Genomic DNA, 14,518 nt, shown 5'->3' on the forward strand with positions numbered 1-14,518 from the left:
GCTAGAGGCAGGAAACATGTTCCCGATGTTGGGGGGAGTCCAGAACCTGGGGCCACAGTTTAAGAATAAGGAGTAAGCCATTTAGAACGAAGATGAGGAAACATTTTTTCTCACCGAGAGTGGTGAGTCTGTGGAATTCTCTGCCTCAGAGGGCGGTGGAGGCCGGTTCTCTGGATGCTTTCAAGAGAGAGCTAGATGGGCTCTTAAAAATAGTGGAGTCAGGGGATATGGGGAGAAGGCAGGAACGGGGTACTGATTGGGGATGATCAGCCATGATCACATTGAATGGCGGTGCTGGCTCGAAGGGCCGAATGGCCTACTCCTGCATCTATTATCTATTGACTATTGGCTATTGACCCAAAAGGTTACCTATTCCTTCTCTCCAGAGATGCTGCCTGCGTGAATCACTGAGTTACTCCGGCATTTTGTGTCTATCTTCAGTGCAAACATTTTGTCAGCAACCACGGACATCTTTGGTTGCCGTAACGATGTTATTTTTTGCAAAGTGTTACAGTTATTGATTTATTGGATTTTAAAACAAAAATCATTACATATTTTTACAAATTAGCCAGACCCGTCACGAAATGTCATGTATCCATGTTCTACAGAGATACTGCCTGACCCACTGAGTTACTCCAGTACTTTGTGTCTTTTTTTTGTAAACTATCACCAGCAGTTCGTTGGTTCCAGGAGAAACAAAACAAGTTATCTTTATGTTATGTAGAAGGTGGGGGAGGAATGGATAAAAACAGGGGAAATATCTCTGATGATAGACACAAAATGCTAGAGTAACTTTGCCAGCATCTATGGGGACAATGATTAGGTGACGTTTCACGTCGAGATCCTCCTTCAGACTGAGGGTCAAATTAGAAATATGAAGAGGTACAATGAAAAAATGAATGAAAGGCATAAAAAGGACAAATCAAAGCAAGCAGCAATGATCAGGGACAGGTAGAGCCCATAATGGTCCATTGTTGGCAGTGGGGAAGAGTGATCCAAAGAGTGAAACTTAGCAGGCCGACAGTGAACAGTGAAAATTGCTCTGCAACTGAAGAAGGGTTTCAACCTGAAACGTCACCTATTCCTTCGCTCCATAGATTGTGCCTCATCCGCTGAGTTTCTCCAGCATTTATGACTACCTTATCCACTCACGTCACTGCACCAGAGGCCCACACTTGCAACCTTTCAATCCAAGCAGAAAGGTTTTAAAACAAATAATTTAAACTTCCTGGAAACAGGAGAATATTACATCTTATGTTTGGTTAAAAGCCCAGGAATTTCACATGGTTTAAAGCACACGTTGCCAGCGGACACAGTGAGCTTCTGTTTGTGGAGTAACACTGCGGTCCAACAGGCAGGCTCCACCAGAGCCCCAGCCTACCCCCCTGATTGTGGTCATTTATTATTGCAGCTCAGGATCAAGTTGAACAAGAGACTCCTTCAATTCTACTGCACAAACTCTAACTGGATTAGAATGAGTTAAGACACAGTGTACCAGTGTAGAGGCGCAGTGGGGGACAGCGCCAGAGATCCGGCTTCCATCCCGACTATGGGTGCTGTCTATGCAGAGTTTGCCTGTTCTCCCTCTAACCTGCGTGGGTTCCTCCGGTTTCCTCCCACACTCCAAAGACATACAGATTTGTAGATTAATTGGCTTTGGTAAAAATAATAAACTGTTCTTAGTGCGTAGGATACTGTTAGTGTACGGGGTGATCGCTGGCCAACTCGGACTGGGTGGGCCAAAGGGCCACTGTTTCTCTAAAATCCAATGATACAAAGTGCTGGAGTAACTCAGCAGGTCAGGCAGGATCTCTGGACAACATGGATGGGTGACGTTTTGTGTTGGGAGCCTTCTTCAGACTTTATGATCTCGAGAAATACTGTCTGACCTACTGAGTTACTCCAGCACTTTGTGTTTTTTTTGTAAACCAGTATCTGCAGTTCCTCGCTTTAACAGAGAGAAAACAGAACTTGCTCACCCGTTAATAAACAATAGATAATAGGTGCAGGAGTAGGCCATTCGGCCCTTCGAGCCAGCACCGTCATGGCTGATCATCCCCAATCAGTATTGTGTTCAAGAAGGAACTGCAGATGCTGGAAGATCGAAGGTACACAAAAATGCTGGAGAAACTCAGCGGGCGCAGCAGCATCTATGGAGCGAAGGAAATAGGCAACGTTTCGGGCCGAAACCCTTCTTCAGACTGATATTATTCAGTCTGATATTATTCAGTCTGAAGAAAGATATTATTCAGTCTGATATTTTTAAGAGCCCTATCTAGCTCTCTCTTGAAAGCATCCAGAGAACCGGCCTCCACCGCCCTCTGAGGCGGAGAATTCCACAGACTCACCACTCTCTGTGAGAAAAAGTGTTTCCTCGTCTCCGTTCTAAATGGCTTACCCCTTATTCTTAAGTACAGATACATGATAAGGGACATGATATGGGAATAATGTTTAGATAAGGGAATAACGTGGCTTGTTGGTCGGCTGGGCAAGTTGGGCCAAAGGGTCTGTTTCCACACTGTATGACTCTAAGTCATCCCCACACAGTATTTAAAAGACACTTGAATAGGTACATCAGGTTTAGAAGAGTATGTGCCAAGCGCCGGAAACGGGACTAGCTTACATAGCACATGTTGGTCACTATTGTCCAATTAGGCTAAACATTCAGCAGGTCATAATGTTCCCGTCATTCTCTGATTTTATTTTAGACATGAACATACAGAGGATGGAGGAACATGAATCATATGCAGGCAGATGGTGTTGGTTTAACTTGGCATCATGTTTGGCACAGACGCTGTGGGCTAAAGGACCTCTTCCTGTGCTCTGCTGTGCTGTTCCATGTTGCATATTTGTATGAAATTTCAACTTCAAGTTACTTGTCCTGATCCTGACATTTCTCCGGATTTGAAGACCATCTGAGATTAAATTTTATTTTTTGATCAGTGAGATGGCTTTTAAATTCACCCTGGTGTGAAAAGCTACTGGAGATGATGGTTTGTACCAAAGATAGGCACAAAGTGCTGGAGTAACTCAGCGGGCCAGGCAGCATCTATGGAGAAAAAGGAATGGGTGATGTTCCAGGTCGAGACCCTTCTTCCTGGATTGTAAACATCGATGGTACACAAAATTGCTGGAGAAACTCAGCGGGTGCAGCAGCATCTATGGAGCGAAGGAAATAGGCAACGTTTCGGGCCGAAACCCTTCTTCAGACTGATGTAAACATCGATGACTGGATTGGTCCAACAATACACTACTCTACTCCCACTTCCAGCTCTGGGATCAGAGTCCATAAGACCATATGATATAGGAGCACAATTAGGCCATTCGGCCCATTGAGTCTGATCCACCATTCTATCCCCATGATATATTTTTCCCTCTCAACCACATTTTCCTGCCATCTCCCCATAACCCCTGACACCCTTACTAATGAAGAACCTATTATCCCCACTTTAAAAATACTCAATGACTTCCTCAAGCAATGAATTCCACAGATTCACCACCCTCTGGCTAAAGAAATTCCTCCTCATCTCCATTCTAAAGATACGTCCTTATACTCTGAGGCTGTGCCCTCTGATCCTGGACTGTCCCTCTAATGGAAACATCCTCTCCACATCCATTCTATCCAAGCCTTTCATTATTTGGTAAGTTTCAATGAAGTCCCCCTCATCCTTCTAAACTCCAGTGAGTGCCATCAAACGCTCATCATATGTTAACCCTTGGCTCATTCTCACAACCTTCCTCTGAATCCATCACAGTGCTTGGGTATCGAACCTTTGCCAATAACTTTGTGTCGTTATGAAGAAGATGGCGTCTCTCAGACGAGACATTAAACTGACCCACTCCGATCACCGTCACTCTAAGACATTCTCCTCTGCTCAAATATCAATTCAAGTTGAAGATAGACACAAAAAGCTGGAGTAACTCAGCGGAACAGACAGCATCTCTGGAGAAAAGGAATGCGAGACGCTTTCGGCTGAGACCCTCAAGTTTGTTCGCAGTTTGTGAATGGACTACCATCTGATTTGGGAATCCATTTTAAGAGTTTGACCGATCTGAGTCGCAGGTCTGTCTCTGACCAGCAAGGGGCGCTGTTGGACCTACTTGTGTTAAAAGTTGTCAGGAACATTTATAGGGAAATCACATTTAGAATGAGGTCAAATATCATTTAGTTTAGTTTAGAGATACATCGTGGAAACAGGCTCTTTGGCCCACTGAGTCCGTGCCGACCAGCGATCACCTGTACACTAGTTCCATCCGACACACAATTTACAGAAGCCAATTAACCTACAAACCTGCACGTCTTTGGAGTGTGGGAGGAAACCGGAGCACCTGGAGAAAACCCACGTGGTCCTACAGACAGCACCCGTACATAGTCAGTATTAAAACCGGGTCCCTGGTGCTGTGAGACAGCAACTCTACCACTGTACCGCCAACTATGCACTAGTTTGCAAACTTTGCTCAAATTAATAAACATCTAATATCCATCTTAAAGTGACCCTCAGTTTAATCATCAGATTCTGAAGAAGGGTCTCGACCTGAAACATAGAAACATAGAAAATAGGTGCAGGAGTAGGCCATTCGGCCCTTCGAGCCTGCACTGCCATTCAATATGATCATCCAACTCAGTATCCTGTACCTGCCATCTCTCCATACCCCCTGATCCCTGTAGCCACAAGGGCCACATCCAACTCCCTCTTAAATATAGCCAATGAACTGGCCTCAACTACCTTCTGTGGCAGAGAATTCCAGAGATTCACCACTCTCTGTGTAAAAAATGTTTTTCTCATCTCAGTCCTAAAAGATTTCCCCCTTATCCTTAAACTGTGACCCCTTGTTCTGGACTTCCCCAACATCGGGAACAATCTTCCTGCATCTAGACAGAATGGACAGAAACATCTTCTGTCCATTCCCTCCACAGTGGCTGGCTGTCCCACTGAGTTACTCCAGCACTTTGTATTTCAGTCAAGATTCCAGCACCTGCAGCTCCTTGTATCTACAGTTTAATCGCTGTTAGTTCAAATTGTATTGGAAGATTAGATTATTCACCAGAAGTGCGACTCACCACAATGGTTGTGGAAAAGTCTTTGGATATCAGTCCTTATTCACCTCTTCCCAGCATTTCCCTGAGCCTGGCACTCTGACCATCTCACCATTCTGCATGGATACATTATGTGAAAGAAAAAATACTTCCTAATATAAAGATATATTGGGCAACATTTAGGGGTGGGCAGCATTTCTGTGTATGTATGTGTGCTTGTGTGTGATCTATATATATGTGTACTTGTAAGTATAAGTATATGTATAACCATATAACAATTACAGCACGGAAACAGGCCATCTCGGCCCTTCTTGTCCGTGCCGAACACTTACTCTCACCCAGTCCCATCTACCTGCACTCAGACTATAACCCTCCATTCCTTTACCATCCATATACCTATCCAATTTGTTTTTAAATGATAAAATCGAACCTGCCTCCACCACTTCCACTGGAAGCTCATTCCACACAGCCACCACTCTGAGTAAAGAAGTTCCCCCTCATGTTACCCCTAAACTTTTGTCCCTTAATTCTCAAATCATGTCCTCTTGTTTGAATCTTCCCTACTCTCAATGGGAAAAGCTTATCCACGTCAACTCTGTCTATCCCTCTCATCATTTTAAAGACCTCTATCAAGTCCCCACTTAACCTTCTGCTCTCCAAAGAATAAAGACCTAACTTGTTCCACCTTTCTCTGTAACTCAGTTGCTGAAACCCAGGCAACATTCGAGTAAGTCTCTCTCTATTTTGTTGACATCGTTCCTATAATTTGGCGACCAAATTTGTACACACTGAACTTTTTTCTTCTCTCTCGTTAATTATAATATTTACAGTGTACTATGTTTATATATTGTGTTGTGCTGCTGCAAATACAAATGTAATAGTTCTATCTGGGACATGTGACAATAAAACACTCTTGACCTTCTCTTGACTCAAAGGAAGCAGCATTTGGGTGGAGCGTATACATTGTTGTGGAGGACTGAGAGGCAGAGGTGGTGCAGCGGTAAAGTTGCTGCCTTACAGCGAATGCAGCGCCGGAGACCCAGGTTCGATCCCGACTACGGGTGCTGTCTGTACAGAGTCTGTACGTTCTCCCTGTGACCTGCATGAGTTTTCTCCGAGATCTGAGGAAGGACATTATTGCCATAGAGGGAGTGCAGAGACGGTTCACCAGACTGATTCCTGGGATGTCAGGACTGTCTTATGAAGAAAGACTGGATAGACCTGGTTTATACTCTCTAGAATTTAGAAGATTGAGAGGGTTTCTTATAGAAACTTACAAAATTCTTAAGGGGTTGGACAGGCTAGATGCAGGAAGATTGTTCCCGATGTTAGGGAAGTCCAGGACAAGGGGTCACAGCTTAAGGATAAAGGGGAAATCCTTTAAAACCGAGATGAGAAGAACTTTTTTCACACAGAGAGTGGTGAATCTCTGGAACTCTCTGCCACAGAGGGTAGTTGAGGCCAGTTCATTGGCTATATTTAAGAGGGAGTTAGATGTGGCCCTTGTGGCTAAGGGGATCAGGGGGTATGGAGAGAAGGCAGGTACGGGATACTGAGTTGGATGATCAGCCATGATCATATTGAATGGCGGTGCAGGCTCGAAGGGCCGAATGGCCTACTCCTGCACCTAATTTCTATGTTTCTATGTTTCTACGTTTCTATCTTCGGTTTCCTCCCACACTCCACAGGTTTGCAGGTTAATTGGTTTGGTAAATGTAAATATTGTCCCTTGGGTATAGGATAGTGTCGTCGCCAGGTTTTGGCATTCGATATTTGATCAGAGATTGTACTTATGTGTGGTAGGTAGACAAAAATGCTGGAGAAACTCAGCGGGCGAGGCAGCAGCATCTATGGAGTGAACGGATAGGCAACGTTTCGGGTCGAGATTCAGACTGATGTGGGGGTGGGGGAGGGCGGGAAGAAGAAAGGAAGAGGCGGAGACAGTGGGCTGTGTGGGAGAGCTGGGAAGGGGAGGGGAAGGAGGGAGAAAACAAGGACTAACTGAAATTGGAGAAGTCAATGTTCATACTGCCACCCAAGCGAAATATGAGGTGTTGCTCCTCCAATTTGTGGTGGGACTCACACTGACCATGGAGGAGGCCCAGGACAGAAAAGTCGGATTTGGAATGGGAGGGGGAGTTGAAGTGCTGAGCCACTGAGAGATCAGGTTATGTATTTGTAATGATATATGGCAATTATCTTTCTGATCTTTATGCAAAAATATAGAATTTCACTGTACTTTGGTAGACAATAAAAAAAACTATTCTCCAATAAAACGATTGAATTGTTGAACTATTGAACCTCTGGGACTGTATTATAAATCACCTGATGGTGGGATAGTCATTGCTGAGAAAAGTTCCAAGGATATTCAAGACATGCAAAAGCCATGAGCAGATAATGAAAATAGAGGCTCCAATGGTCAAATATAGATCATGACAGCAAGGATCAGCGAGGTCAAGGAATCTCTCAAGGGTGGTCACGAGAATGTGTCTGATTAGGTCGGATGAGGAAGAGGGTATTCCTGGATTTGCTTCAAGGAAATCAGTCAGGCTAGAAGGAATAGAGTCTGAAGAAGGACCTCGTCCCAAAACGTTACCTATCCCTTTTGTCCAGAGATGCTGCCTGACCCGCTGAGTTACTCCAGCATTTTGTGTCTATCTTCAGAAGGAATAAAGCCATGGACTATTTCTAAATAAGTAAATTTAGCACAAGCATCTCAGATGCACAGAGTCAATAGACAATAGACAATAGGTGCAGGACTAGGCCATTCGGCCCTTCGAGCCAGCACCGCCATTCAATGTGATCATGGCTGATCATTCCCAATCAGTACCCCGTTCCTGCCTTCTCCCCATATCCCCTGACTCCGCTATTTTTATGATCCTCTTGCCCAGAGTAGGTGAATCGAGGACCAGAGGACACAGGTTTAAGGTGAAGGTGAAAAGATTTAATAGGAATCTGAGGGATGGTGGGTGTATGGAACAAGCTCCCAGAGGAGGTAGTTGAGGCTGGGACTATCGCAACATTTAAGAAACAGTTAGACAGGTACATGGATAGTGTAGGAAGGAACTGCTGATGCTGGTTTGGAGTGATCTGGGCAGGTGCGACTATTGTAGCTGCGGCCTGTTGGTCGGTGTGGGCAAGTTGGGCCAAAGGGCCTGTTTCCATGCTGTATCACTCTATACACACAGAGTGCTGGCGTAACTCAACGGGTCAGGCAGAATCTCTGGTGAAAAAGGATGGGTGACATTTCAAGTCGGAACCCTTCTTCAGACAGTGGGTGAGTCCAAAGAGGAGGGGGGGACCAGTGGAACTGAGAGAGGGGGGTCATCACTGGATAGAAAAAGCCATGGAGGCGGAGGTGACCGACGAAAATGAAAGAACAAGGGTGACAGATTAAATTACGACACGTTTCAGTTATCGTTCCCTAGAAGGGACAAAGTTAAATGAAACGTCGAGCTGACCAAAAAGATTGGGTGCAACAAAAGAATATATAACAAATTTTAGGCTGGTCAGAAATAGGAAGTTGATTGACTACAGGAAGTTCAGAGGAGAAATGAGAAATGAATTGAAAGAAGGAAATGGTGAATAGACAGATGACAAACATAAGAAAGGATTCAAAACATGCTCAGTCATTACACATGTAGGTGCAAGGGTGAACAGGGAGACACACGAAATGCTGGGACAGGCCTCTCTTCAGCTGAAGAAGGGTCTCGACCCGAAATGTCACCCATTCCTTCTCTCCAGAGATGCTGCCTGTCCAGCTGAGTTACTCCAGCATTTTGTGTCTATCTTCGGTTTTAAAGCAGCATCTGCAGTTCCTTCATACACAGAGCTCCAGACGATTGGAGAGTCAGATTGGAAGGAAATAAATGGAATAACACAATAGACAATAGGAGCAGGAATAGGCCATTTGGCCCTTCGAGCCAACATCGCCATTCAATATGATCACTGCTGATCATCCAGAATCAGTACCCCGTTCCTGTCATTCCCCATATCCCTTGACTCCGAGTATCTAACTCTCTCTTAAATATATCCAGTGAATTGGCCTCCACTGCCTTATGTGGCAGAGAATTCCACAGATTCAAATGTTTTTCCACATCCCAGTCCTAAATGGACTACCCCTTATTCTTAAACCGCGACCCCCTGGTTCTGGACTCCCCCCCCCCCAACATCGGGAACATTTTTCCTGCATCTACCCTGTCCAATCCCTTAACCCAGACTTGCTCCACAGCAGTTTGCACCCCAGTGGTATGAATCTAAATTTCCCTAACTTCAAATAACCCTTGCACCCCCTCCCTCTTGTCCCTCCCCCACCCAAATCGTCCTGCTGAGTTTCACTGTTCCCCACAGTCGACAATGGGCCATTGTAGGCTCAACATTTCCTTAATCATTGTGCTGGATTTGATCTGTATTTTTGCATATATTTTAATTATTTGTTGTACGTTTCGTTTCCTTTCCCTTTCCTCTGACTCCAGAGATGCTGCCTGTCCCGCTGAGTTACTCCAGCATTTTGTGTCTATCGCCTTGTACCGATCCCGTGCTATCCCCTCCGTTTGTCCTCGTCCCGGGGTATCCTGCTCCGCTGGTTCTAATCCCAGTTTAACCAGGTACATCATGTCCTAATCTCGGGTACACTTTGTCCCGGACCATCTGTCCCAATCCCGGGCTGCCCCTATCCCTATCCCGGGTTAACCTGTTACACCTTGTCCCTATCCTGGGCTATCCTGCTACACCTTGACCCTATCCTGGGTTATCCTGTTGGCCCGGTTTATCCCGCTCCGCCTGTCCCATTCCCGGGCTGTGTTTATTTCAGGTTGTCCCGCTACATATTGTCCCGGACCATCTGTCCCTGTGCCGGGGTGTCCCAGACCCGGGTTATCGCGTTCTCCGACTGTCCCGGGTAATCCCGCTACACCATGTTCCTGTCCTGCCTTGTCCCTATCCCGGGCTGTCCCTATCCCGGGTAATCCCGCTACACCTTGCCCCTATCCCGAGCTGTCCCTATCCCGGGTAATCCCGCTACACCTTGCCCCTATCCCGGGCTGTCCCTATCCCGCGGGCTGTCCCTATCCCGAGCTGTGCCTATCCCGAGCTGTCCCTATCCCGAGCTGTCCCTATCCCGAGCTGTGCCTATCCCGGGCTGCCCCTATCCCGAGCTGCCCCTATCCCGGGTAATCCCGCTACACCTTGCCTCTATCCTATCCCGAGCTGTCCCTATCCCGGGTAATCCCGCTACACCTTGCCCCTATCCCGGGCTGTCCCTATCCCGAGCTGTGCCTATCCCGGGCTGTCCCTACCCCGGGCAGTCCCGCTAAACACCATGTCCTATCCCGGGTTTACCCCGGTCTATCCCGGGCTACGGGACCGCCTCCTCCCACCCATTTGAACGAGCGCACCGTCAATTACACGCCCGGCCAATGGGAGGGGGGTAGGGGAGGGGCCAGGCAGCGGGATAGGCGCGGCCCGAACGGCCGCAGGAGCTGCGAGGTGTCGGCCAGTCTCCGCTGCCCCGCCGACCGACTCTCAGACCGGGGCTGTCAGACCAACGCAGTCTCTCCTGCCCTGAACTGGGACCCATCACCGAGGAGAGCTGTTGCCAACACTGCCCAAGGTAGGACAACCTCTCATATTAAGATCCACAGCGCCCAGTCACAAACCAGCCTCTTACATCTAAACAAACCAGTCTGAAGAAGGGTCTCGCCCCGAAATGTCACCCACTCCTCTCCAGAAATGCTGCCTGTCCCGCTGGATTAATCACTCCAGCGTTTTGTGTCTGTCCCTGAGGGTTTCATATATCAACAACAGGCGTTGTCGTTAGAAAGTCGCGTTAGCGTGTCTTACGGTAAACAAGCAATGGGTGGCAGCAGTCAAATGTTTGAAAGATAGAAAATAGGTGCAGGAGGAGGCCATTCAGCCCTTCGATCCAGCGCCGCCATTCAATATGATCATGGCTGATCATCCAAAATCAGTATCCTGTCCCTGCTATTGCCCCATATCCCTTGATTCCGTTGGCCCTAAGAGCTAAATCGAACTCTCTCTTGAAAACATCCAGTGAATTGGCTTCCACTGCCTTTTGTGGCAGTGAATTCCACAGATTCACAACTCTCTGGATGAAAAAGTTTTTCCTCAATGAATGAGGCCTACTCCTCATTCTTAAACTGTGACCCCAGGTTCTGGACTGCCCCCCCCCTGGGGAACAGTTTTTCTGCATCTAGCCTGTCCAATTACATAAGAATGATAAATGTTGCATAATGTATTGCCTAATCCTAAAGCCTAAAGCTCAAGAACACAACAGGTCAGGCAGCATCTGCAGACAGAAATGGACAGGTGACATTTCAGGGCAGGATCATTCATCAGTCCTGACCCGAAAACATCACCTGTCCATTTCTCTCCACTGATGCTGCCTGTGCCACTGAGCACTTCCAGCGGTTTGTTCTTTAGACAAGACGGCATGGTGGCATAGTGGTAAAGCTACTCCCTCTCGGCGCCAGAGACTCGGGTTCGATCCTGACTACGGGCGCTGTCTGTACGGAGTTTGTACCTTCTCCCCGTGACCTGCGTGGGTTTTCTCCGAGATCTTCGGTTTCCTCCCACACTGCAAGGACGTACTGGTTTGCAGGTTAATTGGCTTGGTGCAAATATAAATTGTCCTTAGAAACATAGAAAATAGGTGCAGGAGGAGGCCATTCGGCCCTTCGAGCCAGCACCGCCATTCATTGTGACCATGGCTGATCGTCCCTTATCAATAATCCGTGCCTGCCTTCTCTCCTTATCCCTCGACTCCACTAGCCCCTAGAGCTCTATCTATCTAACTTAGTGTGGGTAGGATAGTGTAAGTGCGTGGATATCGCTGGTGTGTGCTGACTCAGTGGGCCGAAGGGCCTGTTTCCTAGTATCTCTAAACGAAACTAAAAATTCCAAAATCTGCAGTTATCTGTAACTTCAATTCTTTTGTGTTGGTACTCGCAGAAAATGTAGACAAACTTGACAGTAAAGAGAAGCCAGTTTAGTTTCCACCCACACGTTACAATGTCTTGGGAACCGTATGACTCAGCAGATCCACATAAGGATGGTATGTGACGTAATTGTGGCGGGTTTTAATAGACCAGAGAGCTGGGCTAGCTTTAGTTTAGCTGGGCTTGTACACTCTGGGGTTTAGAAGGATGAGAGGGCATCTCATTGAAACATATAAGTTTGTTAAGGGTTTGGACATGCTAGAGGCAGGAAACATGTTCCCGATGTTGGGGGAGTCCAGAACCAGAGGCCGCAGTTTAAGAATAAGGGGTAAGCCATTTAGAACGGAGACGAGGAAACACTTTTTCTCACAGAGAGTTGTGAGTCTGTGGAATTCTCTGCCTCAGGCAGTGGTGGAGGCAGATTCTCTGGATGCTTTCAAGAGAGAGCTAGATAGGGCTCTTAAAAATAGCGGAGTCAGGGGATATGGGGAGAAGGCAGGAACGGGGTACTGATTGGGGATGATCAGCCATGATCACATTGAATGGCGGTGCTGGCTCAAAGGGCCAAATGGCCTACTCCTGCATCTGTTGTCTATTGTCTATTGTCTTTAGTTTAGTTGAGAGATACTGTGTGGAAACAGGCTGAGTCAGCACTGAGTCAGTGCCGATCAGCGATCACCCGTACACTAGTTCGATACTACGGACTAGGGTAAATTTACAGTAACCACTTCACCTGTAAACCTGCACTTCTTTTGAATGTGGGGAGGAAACTCGATTAGCAAGGGTGTCAGGGGTTATGGGGAGAAGGCAGGAGAATGGTGGTGAGAGGGAGAGATAGATCAGCCATGATTGAATGGTGGAGTAGACTTGATGGGCCGAATGGCCTAATTCTGCACCTATAACTTATGAACATGAAACCGGAGCACCGGGTGAAAACCCACGCGATTGCACAGGGAAAACATGCAAACTCTGCACAGACAGCACCCGTAATCAGGATCGAACATGGGTCTCTAACGCTTGTGCCACTGTCACTGGGTCATTTGTCTTTTGAACAGAGTTGGTGTCATTATTTGTAACTTTGCTGGGTGTGTATTTGTAAGACCGTACATGCACTCATAATGTTAGTGCTTTCTCTCGTAATGTTAGTGCTTTCTCTCATAATGTTCGGAGACTAGTGTCACAGCGAACCTTGGGAACCTATCACTTTATGGCCCTTGACCTTTAACTGCACTTTCTCTGTAATAGCAAAACAATATTCTGCACTTTGCTTCTTTTCCCCTTTTGCCTCATCTGTTGTAATCATATAATGTTTGATTGTAATCAGATGATTTGCAGAGATAAACATGCAAACAAACTTTGCATTGCATCCTACTTTGCTTTGCATTGCACTCCACGTGACACCCACAAACCAATACCAATATCTTAACTCGTACCAAGATTGCCTCTTATTTTTCTGCACTCTGGGGAATATGGGCTTGTGTAGGAAGGAACTGCAGATGCTGGTTTCAACCGAAGATAGACACAAAATACTGGAGTAACTCAGTGGGACAGGCAGCATCTCTGGAGAGAAGGAATGCGCGATGGTTCGGCTCGAGGTTTATTTTTTAATCTCTCCTTATGGAACTGACCCGCCATCTGGGGAGTTGGTTTGGTGACCATTTGCTTCCTTGCCCAGTGAGTAATGGGGATCAAAGCTCCAGGTGTGATCTCAGCAAAGCTCTGTATACCTGTACTAGATTTTGTTACTCCTGCAATCAGATCATAAAGCCATATAGTCGCAAAATAAGGAAACAAGCATTTCAGCCCAACTTGTCCATGCTGGCCATGATGTCCTTCTAAGCTAGTTCCATTTATAGACAGTAGCCAATAGACAATAGGTGAAGGAGGAGGCCATTCGGCCCTTCGAGCCAGCACCACCATTCAACATGATCATGGCTGATCATCCCCAATCAGTACCCCGTTCCTGCCTTCTCCCCATATCCCCTGATTCCGCCTTAAAATCTTTAAGAGCTCTATCTAACTCTCTCTTGAAAGCATCCAGAGAATTGGCCTCCATTGCCATCTGAGGCAGAGAATTCCACAGATTCACAAAAAGTTTTTCCCCATCTCCATTCTAAATGGCCTACCCCTAATTCGTATACTGTGGCCCCTGGTTCTGGATTCCCCCAACAAGTTTCCTGCCTCTAGTGTGTCCAACCCCTTAATAATCTTATATTTCAATAAGATATCCTCTCATCCTTCTAAACCTCAGAGTATACAGGCCCAGCCGCTCCATTCTATCAGCATATGACAGTCCTGCCATCGCGGGAATTAACCTTGTGAACCTACGCTGCACTCCCTTAATAGCAAGAATGTCCTTCCTCAAATGTGGAGCCCAAAACTGCACACAATACTCCAGGTGTGGTCTCACTAGGGCCCCGTACAACTGCAGAAGGACCTCTTTGCTCATGTTGCTCTCACCATTTCCTGATATAAACCTATCCAAATCCTCCAACAACAATCAAGACTCCAACCTCTGCAGTGT

General features: G+C 46.6%; 2 protein-coding genes across 2 annotated transcripts in view; one reads left to right on the forward strand and one right to left on the reverse strand.

Moving 5' to 3' along the window:
• Positions 1 to 14,518, reverse strand: part of LOC129714414 (rho GTPase-activating protein SYDE1-like) — a 58,278-nt gene that overhangs the window by 43,609 nt on the left and 151 nt on the right. The gene's annotated exons all lie outside the window — the stretch shown is intronic.
• LOC129714465 (ultra-long-chain fatty acid omega-hydroxylase-like) overlaps positions 10,485 to 14,518 on the forward strand; it is a 39,578-nt gene continuing 35,544 nt past the window's right edge. Inside the window, 1 exon segment of the mRNA XM_055664073.1 lies at positions 10,485 to 10,649. The gene's annotated coding sequence lies outside the window, so the exon portion shown is untranslated.

The sequence above is a fragment of the Leucoraja erinacea genome, chromosome 39, assembly GCF_028641065.1.
Source record: "Leucoraja erinacea ecotype New England chromosome 39, Leri_hhj_1, whole genome shotgun sequence".
NCBI lineage: Eukaryota > Metazoa > Chordata > Chondrichthyes > Rajiformes > Rajidae > Leucoraja > Leucoraja erinaceus.